Source organism: Balaenoptera borealis (genome assembly GCF_965194805.1).
Source record: "Balaenoptera borealis genome assembly, chromosome: 10".
NCBI classification, from domain to species: Eukaryota; Metazoa; Chordata; class Mammalia; order Artiodactyla; family Balaenopteridae; genus Balaenoptera; species Balaenoptera borealis.
In genome coordinates this window covers 112,938,522-112,958,434 of record NC_138874.1, presented here as the reverse complement: position 1 = coordinate 112,958,434, position 19,913 = coordinate 112,938,522, and the positions used below count along the sequence as shown (strand labels likewise).

Here is a 19,913-nt window from a genome sequence, read left to right as displayed (position 1 = left end):
CTCCTCAGGGTAATTCTACTTCTAACAAGCCGCCCAAGGAAGTAATTCAGAATTAGAAATTTTATGCCCAAAGATGTCCATTGCATCACTGAAAACATCTCAATGTTCAACAGCTAGGAACTGTGTAAGTAATATGAGACTTTGTAAGATGGCAAGATAAAATACAGGATGCCCAGGTTCAATCTGAATCTCAGATAAATAAGTATGTCCCAAATTTTGCATTGGAAATTTCACATCAGACATTCATATACTAATAAAACGATCTGTCGTTTACCTGAAGTTGATTTTTATTTGCTAAATCATGTAACCATACCATAGTTTTCTGATGAAATATTATGCAACCATCAAATACTAATCATGAAAACATGAACTATTTTAATAACATAAGAAAATGCTCAATGATGAAAATCAGACATAATTATGGTATATACTTTTCAGCAAAACAAAGAATATAAATATAGCATAGGAAAAAAATAAAAAAGAAGAAACAATTAGAAGAAAAGACACCAGACAGTCGTGGGATGGGAGGAGGAGCCCAGATTACTTTTATAATGGAAAATATATTAGTATTTTATTTTTTATATAAATTTTTATTGATTGATTGATTTTTGGCTGCGTAGGTTCTTTGTTGCTGCACGCGGGCTTTCTCTAGTTGTGGCGAGCGGGGGCTTCTCTTGTTGCAGCGAACGGGCTCCCGGCGCGCACTTCAGTAGTTGTGACATGCAGGCTCAGTAGTTGTGGCTCGTGGGCTCTAGAGCACAGGCTCAGTAGTTGTGGTGCACAGGCTTAGTTGCTCCACGGCATGTGGAATCTTCCTGGACCTGGGCTCGAACCTGTGTCCCCTGCATTGGCAGGTGGATTCTTAACCGCTGCGCCACCAGGGAAGTCCCTATATTAGTATTTTAAAAGGTAGTTGTGAGAGAAACAGATGAGATCTCCTCTTTCTCCCCCTGCCCGTGATTCCCCAATTCCTACTCCCTTATCCTCAAAAATCTCTTTCATGGGGCTCCCCCGTCCACGAGGACTAGGTCACTGCTGCTCAAGCCCTGGACTGAACTTGCCTCTGAGCCCTCCCTCCTAGAACTACCCTCAATGCCCCAGTTTTAAATCTGTCTGGCACCCCAGTGCTCTAGGCAGGAGGACAGGTAGGACGGAGGACAGGTAGGAAGGAGGACAGGTAGGATGGAGGACAGGTAGAATGGAGCACTGATGGCGGAGCAGGGGACACTGAGTGGCAGGCTAGTGAACGCACAAAGTCCCTACAGGATATAGAGACAAAAGGTTTTAAAAAAAGAACAGATTTTGGAGAACGGGAACTTAGGATAAGTTCTTTTCAATGGTATCTTTGTCATCTTTGGCTAGTCTAAGGTCCAAGACTGAGTACATGAATTAGAAGGAAAAATCCCAAGGATATGAACTCACAGTCCTGAGTTGTGAAGGGGTGCTTCCTTTATGTAATAACATCAGGACAGAGTTATGTGGCTTGAACAATAAAGTATGAAACTGCTCTTGGTAATTCCATCAACCAGTCCAGAATGTTTCATATGACCGCGGAGCTCACATTGTGCGTGGGGCACTCGGCACAGGCAGAAAATTTAACTCTCTTCCAAGTGTTCTAAACGCCAAGGGAATTGGGGGCAGCTCCAAACCACAGAAGCTATTGGAGATGCGAGAGAGCCCCAGGAGCATGGAGTCTGGAGGATGGGCACCAGGCCTGAATCAGAGGAGAATCTATTATTTTGAATCGGGGATTACATTTCTTGGTGGCCAGCGATGACATGTTAAAAATTTTAAACGTGTTTTCACGAAGGCAAGTGCTTTGAAGAGGAATTCTCATTTATATGTTTCATTTCAAATATATCAATGAAAACAAACCTACTTCATCACCATTAAAAAATTAAAGAAAAAGTAATCCTCCAGTGATACTGCTAAATGACACTGGGCAGGAATTGTAGTAAAGACAGGAAGATGGATGGCTTGGTGGACTCTGGATGACTTTCACATTGGGGAGCATTCCAGCCGGAGAGTCAGTACTGTACAGCAACATCATGAGGACGAGGATTTGGGAAAGGGAATGTAATTGAGAGCTGGGTGCTCTGTTTCAAAGGCGGGGGTGACGTGAAATAAATCCCCGTACGGATAAGTTCTTGGACAGAGGAGGAGAAAGCCCTCGAGAACGCAAAGGCTTTCTGTTTTCAAGAGGGAAAGCCAATGGTGAAACATTTAAAGGTTCTATTTGTTACAACGAAATTTAAGAGAGAAAAAGAGGGAGTCCAAAAAGATAACACAATGAATATCCCCAAATGTCATTAACTGGCCCAAAGCGTCCTCCAAAGTCTCTGTAGAGTTGATGTTTGTGAAAATATAAGCAGGGGGCTTCCACGTAACAAATTTAAAACAATGAAAACACAAACTCATCTGTCTCCTCACATTAAACTGACAATAAAAAAAGTTTCTAAAACTCACAAACCAGATAGCTAGTGGGAAGCAACCGCATAGCACAGGAAGATCAGCTCGGTGCTTTGACCACCTAGAGGGGTGGGATAGGGAGGGCGGGAGGGAGATGCAAGAGGGAGGAGATATGGGGATATATGTATATGTATAGCTGATTCACTTTGTTATACAGCAGAAACTAACACAACAATGTAAAGCAATTATACTCCAATAAAGATGTTTAAAAAAAAAAAACTCACAAACCCACAAAGACCAAGAGAATAAGAAGAGACACAACTACAGACAAGAGAATTCTGGAAGCTGACAAGTCGATGCAGGAATGGTTACCGGCGGCCCTGGAGGCAGGAAGGGAGTGAATATCTATCAGGAATCCTGTTGATTCTGGGCAGAGAACCCTAGGAAGGCTCAGAAACTGGAGGTGCCAGGTACTCAGAAAGTGAGGCTGCATGTCAGGTGGAAACCAAAAGCACTGATGTCTTTAAAACGTGGCCAATATGCCCACCCCAGCACATCCACCAAGGGAACCCCGCTCACTCCCGGCAGGGAACCACGTGTTTATACTCTGGACAAAGCAAAAGAGACAGCGTGGCAGGAACCACCTGGCTGAGACTATCCAATGATAAGAAGCCAACCACTGGGGGCTTCCCTGGTGGCGGAGTGGTTGGAAATCCACCGGCCAATGCAGGAGGCATGGGTTTGAGCCCTGCTCTGGGAGGATCCCACATGCCGCGGAGCAACTAAGCCCACGCGCCACAACTACTGAGCCTGTGCTCTAGAGCCTGTGAGCCACAACTATTGAGCCCACATGCCACAACTACTGAGCCCACGTGCCTAGAGCCCATGCTCCGCAACAAGAGAAGCCACCACATTGAGAAGCCTGAGCACTGCAACGAAGAGTAGCCCCTGCTCGCCACAACTAGAGAAAGCCCGCGTGCAGCAACGAAGACCCAACGCAGCCAAAAATAAATAAATTAAATTAAAAAAAAAAAAGAAGCCAATCACTGTAAACTCCCCACTCTGCTCAGCTCAGCTCCCAGCAAAGCAGCAAAGCTCAGCCCCTCCACCAGGCTTAGCCCCATAGCAAACTGGAACAGGAGACTGGAAGAATCCTCTTTGGAGAAACTGACCAGCCCAAGAGCATACCCACTAAATTCCTGTGGAGGTTCTGACAGCGTGAGAGCCCAGTCCACAGTGGTTTGCCATGCAGCGAAGCCCACCAGCCTCCAAGCTCTGTGAGAAAAGTCAACCAAGTATTAATAAAGGAGACCTGAACAAACAAAAAAAGAAGCCAGAGGAATGAAAGAAAATTTAGAAAATATAAGAAAATTCAAAGAATTATCATTATTTTCCTCAGGTAGGAGATTATATCCATAAAACAAGAACATAATGTTATAAAAAGAAAAAAAGGAACAAAGACAAAGAAATGCTTCTGGAATATTTCAGCTGTATTAGCAAAAATAAACATTTTTATAGAAGCGTTGGGATAAAAAACTAATGAAATCCTCCAAAAGTAGAACAAGAAGACACACAGAGAGAGAGAAAAAATTCCATTTACAAAAGCATCGAAAAAAATACTTAAGAATAAATTTAACTTGGTCCCCGAAAACTAGAAGGTAGTGTTAAAAGAAATAAAAGAGGACCTAAATAAATAGAAAGATACCCCATGTTCATGGATTAGAAGACTTAATATCGTTAACATGGCTATACTCTCCAAATTGAGGTACAGATTCAACCCAATCCCTATCAAAATTCCAGCTGGCTGCTTTGCAGAAATTGACAAGCCAGTCACAGATGATCATATTTTGCATAATTCTATTTCTAGAAAATGTCCAGGATAGGCAAACCTATAAAAGCAGAAAGTTAGACTTGTGATTGCCAAGGGCTGGAGGTTTGGGGGGAAATGGGGAGTGACTGCTGTTGCATACAGGTTTCCTTTGAGGATGATGACAGTATTCTAAAATTGATCATGGTAATGGTTAAACAACTCTGTGCATACAGTTAAAACCCTTAAACTGTTCACATTAAATAGATGAATTTTATGGCATACAAATTAGATCTCAATAAAGCTGTCAAAAATTTTAAATAAAAGTTAATTAATTAAAAGATGTAAGATAACTTTTCTAAAATGTCACACATATACAAAATGAAAGGGCCCACTGTGTGTCAAGCACGACCCAGACTCATATTTGTGAGATTTTGGAACACTGTGGATAGAACAATGAATCTCAAACATTCAAGAACAAACGAAAAGCAAAAAGAGTTGCAGGTGTGGATCGGGAGTTGATCATGGAGGGGACGGTGAAGGGGCAGCTAATTCTCAGGGCAAGTCAAACGATCTGTCCTTGTAAACCAAGTAATATACTATTCTAATTTAAAACAATAATAACCTACTTGGAAAACTTCCAAATTCTATGATCCTTGTGAAATTGTTCTTTCTCTTTAGATTTGTGAAATAGATACAAGACAGTTTTTTTCACCTTTGCTTTGATTTCTTCACTTATGTGTTTTCCCATCATATGAAATTACTTAACCCTTTTAGGATGGGGGTTACAAGGAAGAAATGATAATGCAGATAGAACAATGGTGTAAAATGAAGGAGAGAAGACAGTGTCCCACGTGAAAAACATCAGAAGGCAAAAGTCACTGCTGTACTTTGCAGAGTATTTCACTTCTTGTTAATTAAATATGTGCTTAAGCATAAGATACAACAAAACGGATGAATCGGGTACTGTTGTTAACACTGAGGTTCTTGGAAAAATAAATATTCACTCACATCATTTGAACTTAGTACATCTTTCCCAGAAATACAATCCATGGCGAAACTGAGGGCTGTTTTTTGTTCCCTTTCTCATTTAAAGATAAATTCAGTCCCATGAATCCTTTATCCAAAGTATGGTTAATTTTTACTTATTTAGTTTCCAAAATATTGCAATCCCTTATTTTATCAATATAAAGGGCCGTAGAGCGAGGGATGTTTGTAAAAAGAAGCTATACAAAATTAAAAATAGTATAGTTGAGAAACTAATGTCATCTATTAGCTCTTTACAACTACTAGCAACAAAATTAAACCTGAATCTTAAATTTAAATCGAATGCTAGTATTTCATATCATTGCAGACACTATAAGGAAAGAAATCTAATTTTAAAAACAAAATCATTTTCCATTTTACAGTGGCAGTAATTTTAAGAAGATGTTTATAGGACGAATATACCAAAAGGGACTATCTGGATCTTGCATTAATCATAATTATTTGCTGCTTATTCAATATAATAAATTAAACACATATTCACATTTGTTATAAGGGATGAAAATAAATTACAATCAAATTTTATGCATACAATTATACTTTATGTAATAATCAGGAATATATACTTTGTATACAACTTCTTGATAGACTTCATTTGTTGCTAACATAAGTCAGAGTACAGCAGAAAATTTTATATTTATTTTCATAAACTCAGAAAATCAGATAATTTAAAATAATCAGATTTTTCAAATGTTCTCCCATGATATATAGTAACTGTAAATACACTGCAATAGAAACAAGAGTAATTGAGTCTTAATAAAATTTTGCCTTTGAAGGAGGATCAATGCGCCACACATTTTTTAAATTGACTTCTGTCCATAAAGGACACTCTTACCATCACAGTTATAGATTAAAGTTGAAACTCTTTACTGGACGAAATGAAATTCCTCTATAGGAATCATAAATGGATGCTGTCCCTCAATATTATTTATATTGGTTACATGAGTCAGTGAGGAGAAAACTATGTCACATACCAAGGGTTAAAAAAATTAATGGATCTTTAAGGAGAATAAAATATATTTGGGAATATGAGATTATTGTATAAAAGAAACAGGGATGATCTCATTTATAAGATATTATTTCTTAGGAAATAGTTACTTATACATAAATAAATACAGCTATTGTGTGCAGATATAGGCTCAAACGCTACACATCACATCACCCATAGCTCGTCTGTTTACAACTGCGTAAGCACCCAAAGTGATTTAGGCTCTAAGTGCCTTGAGGTTTATTTTCAAAATCTCCTACTATGGAGAAGTGGGACTCAATCTGGGGGGTACCCAAGAGAAATTTTGCAGAGCAATGTACCTGTCGAGCAGGTGTGTAAGAAAACACTGCAAGTATGAAGCACACCCCACTGGGGCTCCACGCCCATCTCATCTCCCTTCACCACAGTCCTGAGGAAATCGAAGGTCCCCAAGATTCGGAGGAGATGGAGCCACTTGGAATATACCATAAGAAAGTGGGGGGATAAGGCCAAAATGATGAAAAGATTCAAAATGTTGCAGAGTATTAACAAGTGCAACACTCAACTCACACTCAAAGAGTGGGTGCTGTGTTGAAGGCATGGAGTTCCGGGGCTTGGTCAGGTGAGTAAACACAGCGCCGCCCAGGAGGAGCACACACAGGGGGCCTGGGACCAAGGGGACCAAGTCAGGACGAGGAGGATGCTGAAAGGGCCACGCTGGCCACAGTGGGACACCTGCGACACCCGAGTGTCGCAATGAACAAGGAGAGCAATGGATTACAACGCATGGAAAGTCCTTGAGTCTATGGTGATACATGAACAAGGGGATGGGTGAGGCGGGTGGCCTTGGAAGGAGAGGCAAAGGTAAGGCTCTTTTCTTACAGACCAAACAATGTAGATGGGATGAGAAAATTAGGAAATCACCAGTTTCAGCTCCTAAAGCAATGGTTGATTCCAGCAAGGATCCTCAATGGGGGTTGAAACTATTAGGTCAAAGGTCCTTGGGGATGAAGATACTCAATCTGAAAGTATCCCCCCACGCATTCTTCCTCATTACAGCTGTGCCCCCCGGTTCGATGGAATGTGAAGGACACATTATCGCTGAGGTAGTATTTTATGCCAAAAATGTTAAATCATGAGGAATAATTTTTTGAGGAAAACATCCTTACCCTAGTTTTTTTCAGGGGGTGTATAGAGGATATTAACTCCTTTTTACAGATAAGAGTATAGAGAGAGTTTAAGCCACCTGGCCAATATACAATTAGAAGATGAGAAGAGCAAGAAACAGCCCTCAGACCAAAGTTTAAGAAAAAAAAAAGGAAGAAGGAGGAGGAGGAGGAAGAAAGGGAAGAAGGGGCAGGGGAGGGGGAAGAAGAAGAAGGGGGAGGGGACGGGAGAGGGAGCAGTAGACAGATGCAGATTATGGGACACTGGACAAGACCACTGGCCTGGGCCCAGTGTCCGGCTACATACACAAATGATGGCTATAATGGTGGTGGTGGTGATAATGACGGATAAAACACACAAGAATACTTTAAAGTCACGAAATTTGTATGCTGAAGTCACGAAACGTTCAAAACAGAGTCAAAGAATACCTAAAAAAACTGGAGGTACATATTATGTTCATGCTTTGGAAGAATCAATATAGTTAGGATGCCAAGTGATCTACAGTCAGCAGGAGGTTATTGTAGAAATTAACAATCTGATTCTAAACTTCAAGTGGAAAAGCAAATAATGTGAAACAGCCAAAGAAATCTTGAATAATGTTAAAGGACACACACTATCTGCTTTTACGATTTACTATAAAACTACAGATATTAAGACTGTGTGGTACTGGTGAAAAAGGCCTATAGATGAAAAAACCTGACCGCACACCTATGGTTAACAGATTTTCAACAAAGGTGCCAAGAAAATTCAATGAAAAAGTATAATCTTTTCAACAAGTGGTATTTTCAAATGGTACAATTAGACACATATGAAAAGTCTCAAAGAAAAAGGCATGGGGTGGGGAGATAGAATTGATCCTCTGCACCATATACAAAAATCAACACAAAATGTATCATAGACATAAATGCAAAACCCCCAAAACAGCAAAACTTCTAGAAGAAAACACAAGGAAAACCTTTCTGACCTTGGATTTGGCATATATTTCTTGGGATACAAAAAGCATGAAACATAAAAGAAAAAAATGACCAATAGAACTTCTTCAAAATCAAAAACATTTGCTCTTTGAAAGACATTGAAAAGAAGGTGAAAAGGCAGACTGCAGAACTGGAGAAAATATTTGCAAAACACACCTCAGACAAAGGGCTTGTATCCAGGATATATAAAGAATTCTGAACACTCAATTAACAACCAACCAAATCGAAAAATTGGCAAAAAAATTTAAAGAGACATTTCACTTAAAAGGAGATACAAATGGCCGAGACAGACATGAAACCATGTTCAGTGTCACTAATTATTAGGAAAATGCAAATTAAAACAACAATGAGATACCACTACACACCTATTAGAATGGCTAAAGTTTAAAAAAAAAAAAAAAGGCAGGAAGTTGCAGAACAGACATTCTCCTATGTTGCTGGTCTGAAGGCAAAAGGATACAGACATTTTGGAAAAGGTTTGGCAGGACCCAACCTTCCTGCTTCTAGGTATTTACCCAAGAGAAATGAAAACATATATCCACACAAAGACCTCTATACAAATATTTATAGACAGTCTTAGTCTTAATTGTCAAACATGGAGACACCTTACATGTCTATTACCTAGTAAGTGGATCAACAGACCGTGGTAAATCCATATGATGGAATAGTACTGAGCAATACAATGGACCTACTACTGAATAAATAAATGTGCATCATTCTCAAACACCAAGGGTTTCTTTTGTTTTAAAGAAAAAAAAAAAAACAACTGTGCTAACTGAAATACGTCAACACAAAAGGTGACACAGTGTATAAATTCATTTATGTGACATTCTAGAAACCCAAAACTACAGTGACAAAGGGGAGAAGGTTGACTCCAGAGGGGAATGATGAGGAACTTTTTTAGGCATATCACAATACTCTAAACTTGTATTTGGTGGTGATTACACAACTGTATATATCCATCAAAATTCAGAACTAAAAAGGGTGAATTTTACTGTATGATCATATATATATATATGATCATACAGAAAAAGAAGAAGATATATATAAAGAAGAACACTTGAAAATCATAAAATCCCCATAAGATGATACGCAACTAATATTGATATTTTAGCGGATTCATTCCTGCTGTCACATATATAGAAAGAGACTAGTTTTAATGAACATTGGATCATACTTCAGTTACTGTAGCTTTAGCTTTCAAATGGTTTGTTATCTGTAGTACAAGTCCTACATCATCACCCTTGGTTTTCACATTTCCCCGAGTGTCCATGCCAATCTATTCTTCCACATGAACTTTAGAACCACATTACTGAGTTTGAAACAAGTCCCACTGGAATTGAAATTGAGGTGGCATTGAATTTTTAAATTCATTGAGAAGGCTTATGATAGCAGCCTTCTCAATTACACACACCCAGTGCCTCTCCATTTGTTCAAGTCTCTTTTGAGGCCATTCAGGAATATTTTGTGGTTTTCATCATATGGATCTTAAACGGCTCTTGTATTATTGTTCCTAGTGGGGGGAGAGCTTTTTTTTCCAAAAGGTTTTAAATTTTTCTCTATATTTTTATTTGTATACTTGGGAAAACCATTGACTGTGATGTGTAAAGTTTATAATTGAACTTGCAGAATTCTGTCATTACTCCCTGTAGTCTGTTATGGGGGGGTGTGTGGAGGGGGGGCTGGGGAGAGATGCTGAAACAGACCAAGCCAACATCTGTCAATAATTTCGTGTTGTCCTTTCCAATCGCTATAAGCTGTATTTCTGTTTCTGGACTTACTACACAGGCCCTCACCACCAAGACAATGGCAAGCTGTAATAAGAGCCAGCATCTTTGGTTTTTTTTTTAGAGATTTTAATGGGTATGCATGCCTTTAAGGTCTAATGTTTTATTTTTATTTTTTTAATTGAGATTTAATTGACATAGTTTAAGGCATACAATGCGTTGACTTCATACATTTATATATTGCAATACAATCACAACTTAAGGTTAGCTAACACATCTATCATGTCCCATAATTGCCATTTTTATGGGTGGTGAGAATATTTAATATCTAGTCTCCTGGATACTGGCTTAAGATAGACCTTAAGATATTAAGGAAAATTCCTAACCTAGAGATCATCTCTGACAAAATATGTGAAGCTAAACAAATAGGATTATGAATATTACTAAAATATAAGAGTTTTATATTGAAGGGCAAAAAGATCCAGCAATAAAATCACGCATCAAAAGAGCACATAGGGGGCTTCCCTGGTGGCGCAGTGGTTGAGAATCTGCCTGCCAATGCAGGGGACACGGGTTCGAGCCCTGGTCTGGGAAGATCCCACATGCCGCAGAGCAACTGGGCCCGTGAGCCACAACTACTGAGCCTGCGCGTCTGGAGCCTGTGCTCCGCAATAAGAGAGGCTGTGATGGTGAGGGGCCCACGCACCGCGATGAAGAGTGGCCCCCACTCGCCACAACTAGAGAAAGCCCTCGCACAGAAACAAAGACCCAACACAGCCAAAAATTAATTAATTAATTAATTAATTAAAAAAAAAAAAAGAGCACATAGGGATGCTGTTAAATTTTACTAAGGGGGCAAGAAAGGTACCGCCCCCAAAAATAAATATGTAAGGTCAAGCTATAATAAAACAAAACTTAGAAGAGGGACATTTCTTTATAAATCCCATTTCCTAGGAAGGGCATCATCGAACAAACACTTACAGAGGCACACTGCATTAGGCACTATTCTTGAAGCCCTCATGAAACTCACATTCTATTGGCCAGAGTGTGTTGATAGGGAGCTTACTGTCAGCTAAATTTAAACAAGAGCTTCACTCAACCCTGACAAGTGAAGCTCTTGTTTAAAGCTCCTTAGTATCTTAAGGAGACCCTCTGGTACCTGCTCTGAGGTATCATCATGCACTTGGCAAGTATACACTGTAGATACTGTCACATCACATTTTGCAAAAACAAGACAAAACCAAAACCCCTTCCAAGATGTTGAGAAAAATATTCAAGGGGATATCAATCAAAATATACAGCGAGTACCCAGAGTTATGTACACATTATTCACATCTATCTATTCCTACACAGACTTAATGAAAATACTAGAAGAAGCCATTCCCCTACTCTTATCAAAATTTAGAGCTGTGTCTTCTAATTACCAATCATAATGGTGACCACCACAGTTTTCATTAGGGAATATAAAACATTGGTTTTTTTAAGATTAATCTCTTTGAAACAAATTCACATATTTTGAAGATTAATGTTTTAACATGACAGTCATAGACATTTCAGGTACTTGACTCACGCATAAAAATAAAAAGGAAGCATCGGATCCGGGGGCTCCACTCGCCTGCCCGCATGCCACATGCTGCCCGGGACCGCTCAGACCCCTTCCGACAGCCCTCTCTGCGCAGGCTGGGACGCCTCTCCCCCGTCTGCCCCCGCCGCGGAAAGTTAAGTTTGAAGACGGGGCGGGGGGGGAGAGAAACATGGACAAGAAGAGGACGATCCACCTGGGGCTGAGGAACTGGACCCCGGCAGCTGTTCGAGAACTTGTCCTGGACAATTGCACATCAAATGATGGGAAAATTGAGGGCTTAACGGCTGAATGTGTGAACTTAGAGTTCCTCAGTTTAATAAATGCAGGCTTGATTTCAGTTTCAAATCTCCCCAAACTACCTACATTGAAAAAGCTTGAGCTCAGTGACAACTGAATCTTGGGAAATCTGGATATATCAGCAGAAAAACTTCCAAATCTTACACATCTCAACTTAAGTGGAAATAAACTGAAAGATATCAGCACCCTGGAACCTTTGAAACAGCTGGAATGTCTGAAGAGCCTGGATCTGTTTAACTGTGAGGTTACTAACCTGACTGACTACGGAGAGAGTGTCTTCAAGCTCCTGCCCCAGCTGACCTACCTAGATGGCTATGACCGAGAGGATCACGGTGTCCAACTCAGATGCCAAGGTGGATGGTGTGGATGAAGAAGAGGACGATGAAGGAGGAGAAGATGAGGACCAGGAGGAGGAGGAGGATGGTGAGGAAGAAGAGTGTGATGATGAAGACGATGAAGATGAAGACGAAGTCAGGGGGGAGGAAGACACATTCACATCATGGGGACATGATGGAGAAGCTGATGAAGATGAAGATGAAGATGGTGAGGATGAAGATGAGGAGGAAGAAGAGGAAGAAATCGGGAAAGGTGAAAAGAGGAAGAGAGAAACAGGTGATGAAGGCGAAGATGATTAAGACCCCAAATAACCTGCAAAAAAAGAACTGTTCAGGATTGGCTGGACTGCTCACATGGATTTGGTAGCTGTTTAAGGAAGAAAAAAAAAGGTAGCTGTGATTACAAACCCCAGGACACCCACCCACCCAAAGAGCCAAAGAATAGTTTCTGTGACATTCCGCCTTCCTCCATTTAGTCCCTCTTAGAAATCCACCACCAAGCTTGGGGACTTCACCCCAACCAAATTACAAGCGCTGTTAGGTTTTTGTGTAAGACTCTTGCTGTCGCGTGGAGAGCTATGATTGGTGAGTCAACCATCCGTGGCTGCCAGTTACACTGAGATTGTAACAGCATTTTTACGTTCTGTACAACAAAAAAGCTTTGTAAATAAAATCTTAACACTTAAGAAAAAGAAAGAAAGAAAGGAAGCATCACAAATCACATTGGTTTCCCTTCACCTGAACCCAAAACTCTCGTCACAAGTCACATTGAGAAGATCTAAATTGGGAGCCACTTTTCAACAGATGTTCAGCCAAGAATTTTTTTTTTTTTAATTAATCTTGCTTAGACAAGATCTTAACAGCATGTAGTGGAAGGTAAATCCACAAAGTCGTACTATAATGACTAATTTCAATTACTTTCCAGAATCACTCCTTGTTTGCAAAATTGAGTATGTTTCTCACAAGCTAATTATCTGGCTACACAGTTAAAAGTCTGCAAAATGTAGTGATCCGAGTTCCTGTCTCAACAAGAAGTACACGGGATAATGAAGCCCATTAGTTTTGCATTTAAATCAGTTGTTTTGGTGTCATGACGGGGCAAAAAGCAGAATTCTAGACTGATCAGTTAAAGAGAAGCACAGTCAATAGGAGGTATTTGTTTGAAAGAACTGGAAACTTCACACAACTACACGGGAATTCTGGAAAGGAAAGCACCATTATTGGGGATAAAACCATTATCACAAATAATAATTTCTAATGTTGACCAATGAATGCGCCTACAAGGCCATCCATGAGCTGCCCCACCTCTCTACAAAATACCCCTGACTCCATCTCTGATATGAGCTGAATTTTGTCCCCCCTCCCCTGCAAATTCATATGTTGAAGTCCTAACCCCCCAGAACCTCAGAACGTAAATGTATTTGAAGATGGGGTCTTTAAAGAGACAATTAAGGTAAAATAAGGTCATTAAGGTGGCCCTCATTCAATATTACTGGTACTCCTTAACGAAGAGGAGATTAGGACACAGACACACACAGAAGGAGGGCCATGTGAAGATGCAGTAAGAAGACGGCCATCTCCAAGCCAAGGAGAGAGACTTCAGAAGAAACCAACTCAGCAGGATACCTTGATATTGGACTTCAGGCCTCTAGAACAATAAGGAATGAATTTTGGTTGTTTAAGCCACCCACTCTGTGGCTTTTGTTATGGCAGCCCTAGAACCTAATATAACCTCATGGCTTCAGTCACAGTCTCCATGGGGTCTTAGAACTTGCCCAGCTTCTCCCCTTAAGAGGCTGCCCTGCCTGTGTCCTCTGATGAAGGCTCCTCCCCAAGAAGACCGCCTTACTCACAACCCCGTCCTCCAGCGTGTGGCTCCAGGGCCTGCCTCCCCAGTACTGATGCTGCCCCATCCCATTCAAAGCTGGACCCCCGCTCAGGCCCCAGCACACCCCATCCTCTTACACCACCTTCTCCTGCACGAGTTACCTTCATACACAGTCACGTAATCCACCTACTTATTAGAACTGTTGTTGATCAACTCTCCCCACTGGAATATAAACTCCAAGAGGGCAGGGATCACTGTTTCACTCGCCAACCAAGCTCTAATGCCAAGAAAAGAGCAATAAATCCTTTGACGAGGCAGACTGAATGCCCATGCTGTTGTCATTAAAAAAAAAAAAAAAAATTAAAGCGAAAAAAGGCCTAATATAAACAAATAAAAGGGAAATTATTCAGTCCAGCAAAGGCCACAATTGGAAATAAGGACAGACTGATTCTATCAATTAAAAAAAAATGTACTTCTAATGAAGTTATCAATTTCTTTCTAGTCTTTTAAGGATCCCTAAACCTACTGTTAAATAACACTTTTCTAAAGAAATTCATGTACCAAAGTATTTTTTACAATCAACTTGAAATGTATGTTCTGAGACGTTGACAATACTACCAGAATTTTTTGGTATCTAATAGTACTGAATTCACGTTACTTAGCAAAATGTCTCTGTGTTGGGGTTTGCTGTGAGGGCATCTGAATGTAAGAAACTACCCTGGGGATTCGCCATCTATCTTTTCTCTAAAGAGAGCTCTCTCTCTGGGTTATCATATTCAAAGCAAATTTAAACGCTGTCCTGGAAAAAAAGAATTGCCAGATGAGCCTTAAAGCAAAGCTGCCTGGTCATTTAATGGACATTGCATTGATAACGACAACCTGATATGCTAGAAAATTTGTGCACTTTTGTACATGGAGTAAAAGCCCAGGGCCCTGTTGTAAGACATGGTCTGGGAGTCTATTTACTGGGCAGTGATAGGTGTGTACAGGTGCAGCCCGTGGCTTCCATCCCACGCAAAGCTTCACCTGAGTCACATCACGTCATTGTAATAAGTCTCCATCAAAACATGGGGCAAAGGCAAAAACCAAACAAGAGTGCGCTGGTAGCCACCCAGCGATCATAATGCAGCCACGTAATCCAGCAAAACTGAGGAAGCAGAAAACCTCATTTTGCTTACAGGCTTTGTAGAGCGTTTGAGAGAACATTCCGCCAAGCGCACCGTGCTGCGCCCCGCCCCACAGATGAGAGAGAAAGAGTCTTCCCACCACCTGGGGACCCGGGCACGTTCCTGTGACTCAGGCACACCTTTCTGGAGGGTCTCCTCATCTACACTCCATCAGGAAGGAGAGAAGCCCTGAAGCCAGATGATTCAACTCCCCTCCCTCTATAACCTGTGAGCAAAATCCATTCGTACGAACAATAGGCGAGGGCAAATGTGGCTCGTTTTGAAATATTAAAATTATCGTCATAGACCACAGAATGCAGAGGAGAGTGTGTTGAAGCCAGGACATTAACCCAGCACGCGTATGTCACCATTTAAAAAAAAGTCTGCTTTAAAGAACAGAGAAATTCAAAAACATACAAAGAAATATGTGTGATCAAGGAGATCTTTATAATCTGACAGAGAAAAGAACATATTTATTTATTATTTTGAGATGCTAATGGCTTCAATAAAATTCTGAGAAAATTTTGATATAGTTAGAGTCTTGTTAGGATAACGAGGTATTTATATGGTTCACATTTCTTGTGTATTTGATAAGTCCTTACGTTGGCATAATTGCTATGAAATAAATTTCTATAAAGTCAAAAAAATAAAAATAATAAAATCATCTTCAAATTTCTAATATTTTCATGATTTTACCAGATGGAAAATCTACTCGGTTACTAACAAGTATCAGTTATAGGGTAGGCAGTAAAATTTAAGCTAAGGGTTATAAAGGTAATGGGGAAGAGATCAGTCAGAGCTCAGGAACATCCAATAGAGCAGGTTTATGCAAGGCTCAAAAAGTCCTACCCTGTCGCACGTTACTCGGAGGGAGCTGAGGGGGATTGCTAGGATTCCACGCTCAGCCCAGCCTGAAAGTCACTCCGAGATCTGGCTTCCAGATCTGACTGTGTCTGAGCCGCAGTGAAACCTCACCAGCAGCGCCCCAATGGGAGAGTCACAGATCAAAGGCGGCTCATCCTGATTCTGCCAGCATGGAAGGAAGTGTGAGGTTCTCACTGCCTGGAGCCCTGAGAACAGGAGGAAGGCTTGGCATCACTGTGGCCCCGCCCCTTTCTGCACACTACCTGCGCTTTATAACTGGCCATGAAGTAAGCCTTTTCCAGCCAGAGGGCAGCATTTCCGGGAAGAGCAGGGTAATTTCCAGGGGAACCAGAATCGGGGTAAAGTGTCCAGACCATCCGCTGCACCCAGGCATTTCAGATAAAGGGCTGCTGGCGGATGGCTCAGAATCAAGCCAGTAGAGGACGAGAGAGCCCACCTCACATCCATTTCTTGTCTGCTTCCTGCCCATCAGGTGGGTGCTCAGGGCGTGTCTGAGGATACAGAACGGAGGCCTTAGTAACACCGCTTGTAAAATGCATTGGTTACAAATGGTCGCCAACCATGCCGCAGCTGAGGGAGGCCCACATTGGCAGAGAGTTACAAGTCTCAATCACCTTCCCCCTGCCCTCGGAAGCTCTTATGATGGCCAGGTGTCTTCACCTAGCGAGTATATTCATGCTGCCCTGACCCCGAAGAGAGGGTGTCCAGGACAGGAGCTCTGGAGCAACAAGGACAAAGACTAAGCCAAGAGCAAGAGATAAAGGAGAGGACAGGCAGGGCAATGAATTACAGGTGTGATCTCCAGCGAGCAATCGAGAGCTACCTGGTGAGTGGGAGGAGTCAAGAACGGCCACACGGGGGAGCTGACTGTACACTAGGACCTCGGAATCATCCACTCACTTATCAACACACACATGCATCACTACTTGCTACAGGGCCAGGTCCTGTGCTGGGGCTTGGAATATGAATGGAAATAAGCCACAGGTGCCTGCCCCGGTGTCTGGTGAGAAAAGACCCATTAAAGAGCACTTGTATTAGCGTGGCAGGGTCAAGATGGGGTGACACGGGTACTGGCGGGGAATGGAACAGGGGCACCCAGCCCGGTGGAACTGGGAAGAGAAGTGGGAGAAATTCAGTCCAGGCAGAGATGCTCTCTAATCACAATGGTGAAGGTCCCAGGAGCCTGGGAGCTGGGAGCCCAACAGGCCCCTTTGTGGGAGCTGGTCAGAGAGGCAGAAAGTAAGACAGAAGCAAAGACAGGGCAGGGACCTCAATGCTCAACTTTATTCGCCTCCAAGTTTCCTGTGTCTTATACATAGTTACTCTCTTTGCCAATTAGATCCTACGCCAGTCCACAAGAACCATCAATATGATGGGGATAGAAAGTTGCCTATTAGGAAAATTTCAAAACATCAACAACTTTGGCGCTCACTTAGAAAGCAGCATATTGTATTAACTACTTCTTACGGATGACAGGTTTCGTCTGGCTTTCTTTTTGCATACTCTTGTACAGGAATGCAAATCCTTCCCTGGCAATTACAGAGTGAAATAGTGGAAAAGATACTTTTGCAACAACTTGTAATTTTCTAAGCTATGTATCCAACAGCTAGAACTCAGAAGGCTAACTTCTCTGCATTCTTCCAAAGCAACCCTCACTCCTTGGAGAGAAATCCTTCAATCTAATTGTAGTTAATTAGACAAAACTGATTAAGCCCTGCATTTGGTTGCTGGCAGTCTGGATCAACATGAGATGGTGAACAGAATAAACAAAGAAAAGGACGGGCTTGGCTGCATCCTATGTTGTGCCCTTTCTCTGGGATCTAAAAGGAAAGAATGGTGATCGGAGAAAATGTCAAGATTCACAAAGCAGAGGGCACACCATGGGCTCACCTGTCCTCTTCAGGGAAGTCTCTGACACACCCCTCTCTTGCCTGTAGCACTGATGCAGTAAGTGGGGCAACTCTTTGCTTGACTGACTAAAACTTGTTCCTTTCCTGTCATTACCAATAAAACACTCAATTATAAAAATTTTAAAAACTCAGTTTAGTACTTAGAAAATTCAGTTATGAGGGGCCTGCAAACAAATTACAATTCTTGTTCCCATCTATTACTTTGTGTACTTTTGACACATAACAACATATGAACTCCAAACCTCTCTCATTCAGATTTACTGGCAGAGAGAGAACAGAGTTAATCGGTGGAAAATGTGAATTTCAGGATATATTTTGTAAACACTGATTTTATATACATAAACGAACTTACTCAAAACTAGATTACAAAAGTATATATAGTAATTTTTCTGATACTTCTAATTTAATGGTTACATATAACTTTTTCTTATTCCAACAGCACAGTTAACATATTCAAGTTCATTAAAATGTATTTTAACTATCTACTAGTTTGAGTTTAAGCAAATTTTATATCATATAAACTCCTTTTTGGCCTTCCACAAAACTCCTGCTTTAAATTCTCGTTTATTTTTATTTGAAATTCTTTATTACAAATAACTTAAGCCATAGTAAAAAAAAAAATGTATACACATTTTAAAACAGTATTTCTTAATAGTCCTTCTCCATCCTAAAAAAAATAGTCCAAAGTTATCTTTGGATATAATTAAAACAGGGTATTTTTTCTTATTAAATAGTTAATGGGACTTCCCTGGTGGCGCAGTGGTTAAGAATCCACCTGCCAATGCAGGGGACGCGGGTTTCAGCCCTGGTCCGGGAAGATCCCACATCCTGCGGAGCAACTAAGCCCGTGCACCACAACTACTGAGCCTGCGCTCTAGAGCCCGCGAGCCACAACTACTGAAGCCCGCGTGCCTAGAGCCCGTGCTCTGCAACAAGAGAAGCCACCGCAATGAGAAGCTTGCACACCGCAACTAGAGAAAGCCCGTGCGCGGCCACGAAGACCCAACACAGCCAAAAATAAATAAATAAATTGGAAATAATTTTTTAAAAAAGGATTGCTTTGAAAAAAGAATAGTTAATGGGTTATCAAGAAAACCTGATTTTCCAGGGACAGAAAGTAAATACATAAATTTTTAAGAAGGCGCATGTGAGCCCAAAGCATGGCTATAAACACATACCCAAGAAAACATCAGTATCTTATTTTTCTTGCAAGTCTCCAAGTCATTTTGATAAGCTAAGTAGCAGAAAGCAAACCTCAGCTGGTCTGTAGTCCCTACTGATAAAAGCTTATGGTGAAAAAAGGCAAACTGTGCTGAGCCGGGGAGTGTGTGTACGGAGATATGGAGAGACCAATGACAGAAAGGTGATTTATTAAGCTAATTACACAATTACTTTCAACAGGCCATTTGTAAGCACAAATCTTGATAAAAAATAAATGCTGGAAACATCAGTGTGTATTAAATTCGACATCTGTACCCCTCTGTGCTGCTCCTGCAAGCTCAGATACAGCGACTTCCTTCCCTACACACATGGCTAAAGACGACAAAGACAAAAATACTGACTGATGCTATGAGAACAGCATCTCCCTGACAGAACGTCATTGAATTAAAGGGTGTCTGTCAAACACTCTCACCGTAACAGTACTTCGCTGTCCAGCAGGCCAGGCTACACACGGTTCAGCTTTCCACTCTCCTCCGAATGAGGCCTCAAAACAGAAAAGCTGAGCTTCACAAGATGTAGACCGTCCTCCCAAAGGTTTAGTTCAAGAGTCTTTAATCGAAAAAGCACTGAGCTCTACACCAAATTAAGGAA

General features: G+C 41.1%; 1 protein-coding gene and 1 pseudogene across 3 annotated transcripts in view; one reads left to right on the top strand and one right to left on the bottom strand.

Annotated features, from left to right (window-relative positions):
- The window catches only part of DOCK1 (dedicator of cytokinesis 1), a 526,335-nt gene that overhangs the window by 209,909 nt on the left and 296,513 nt on the right, over positions 1-19,913 (bottom strand). The gene's annotated exons all lie outside the window — the stretch shown is intronic.
- On the top strand, positions 904-18,743 carry LOC309635413 (acidic leucine-rich nuclear phosphoprotein 32 family member D pseudogene; annotated as a pseudogene). Its single transcript has one exon. The product of its transcript is annotated as an acidic leucine-rich nuclear phosphoprotein 32 family member D pseudogene (transcript).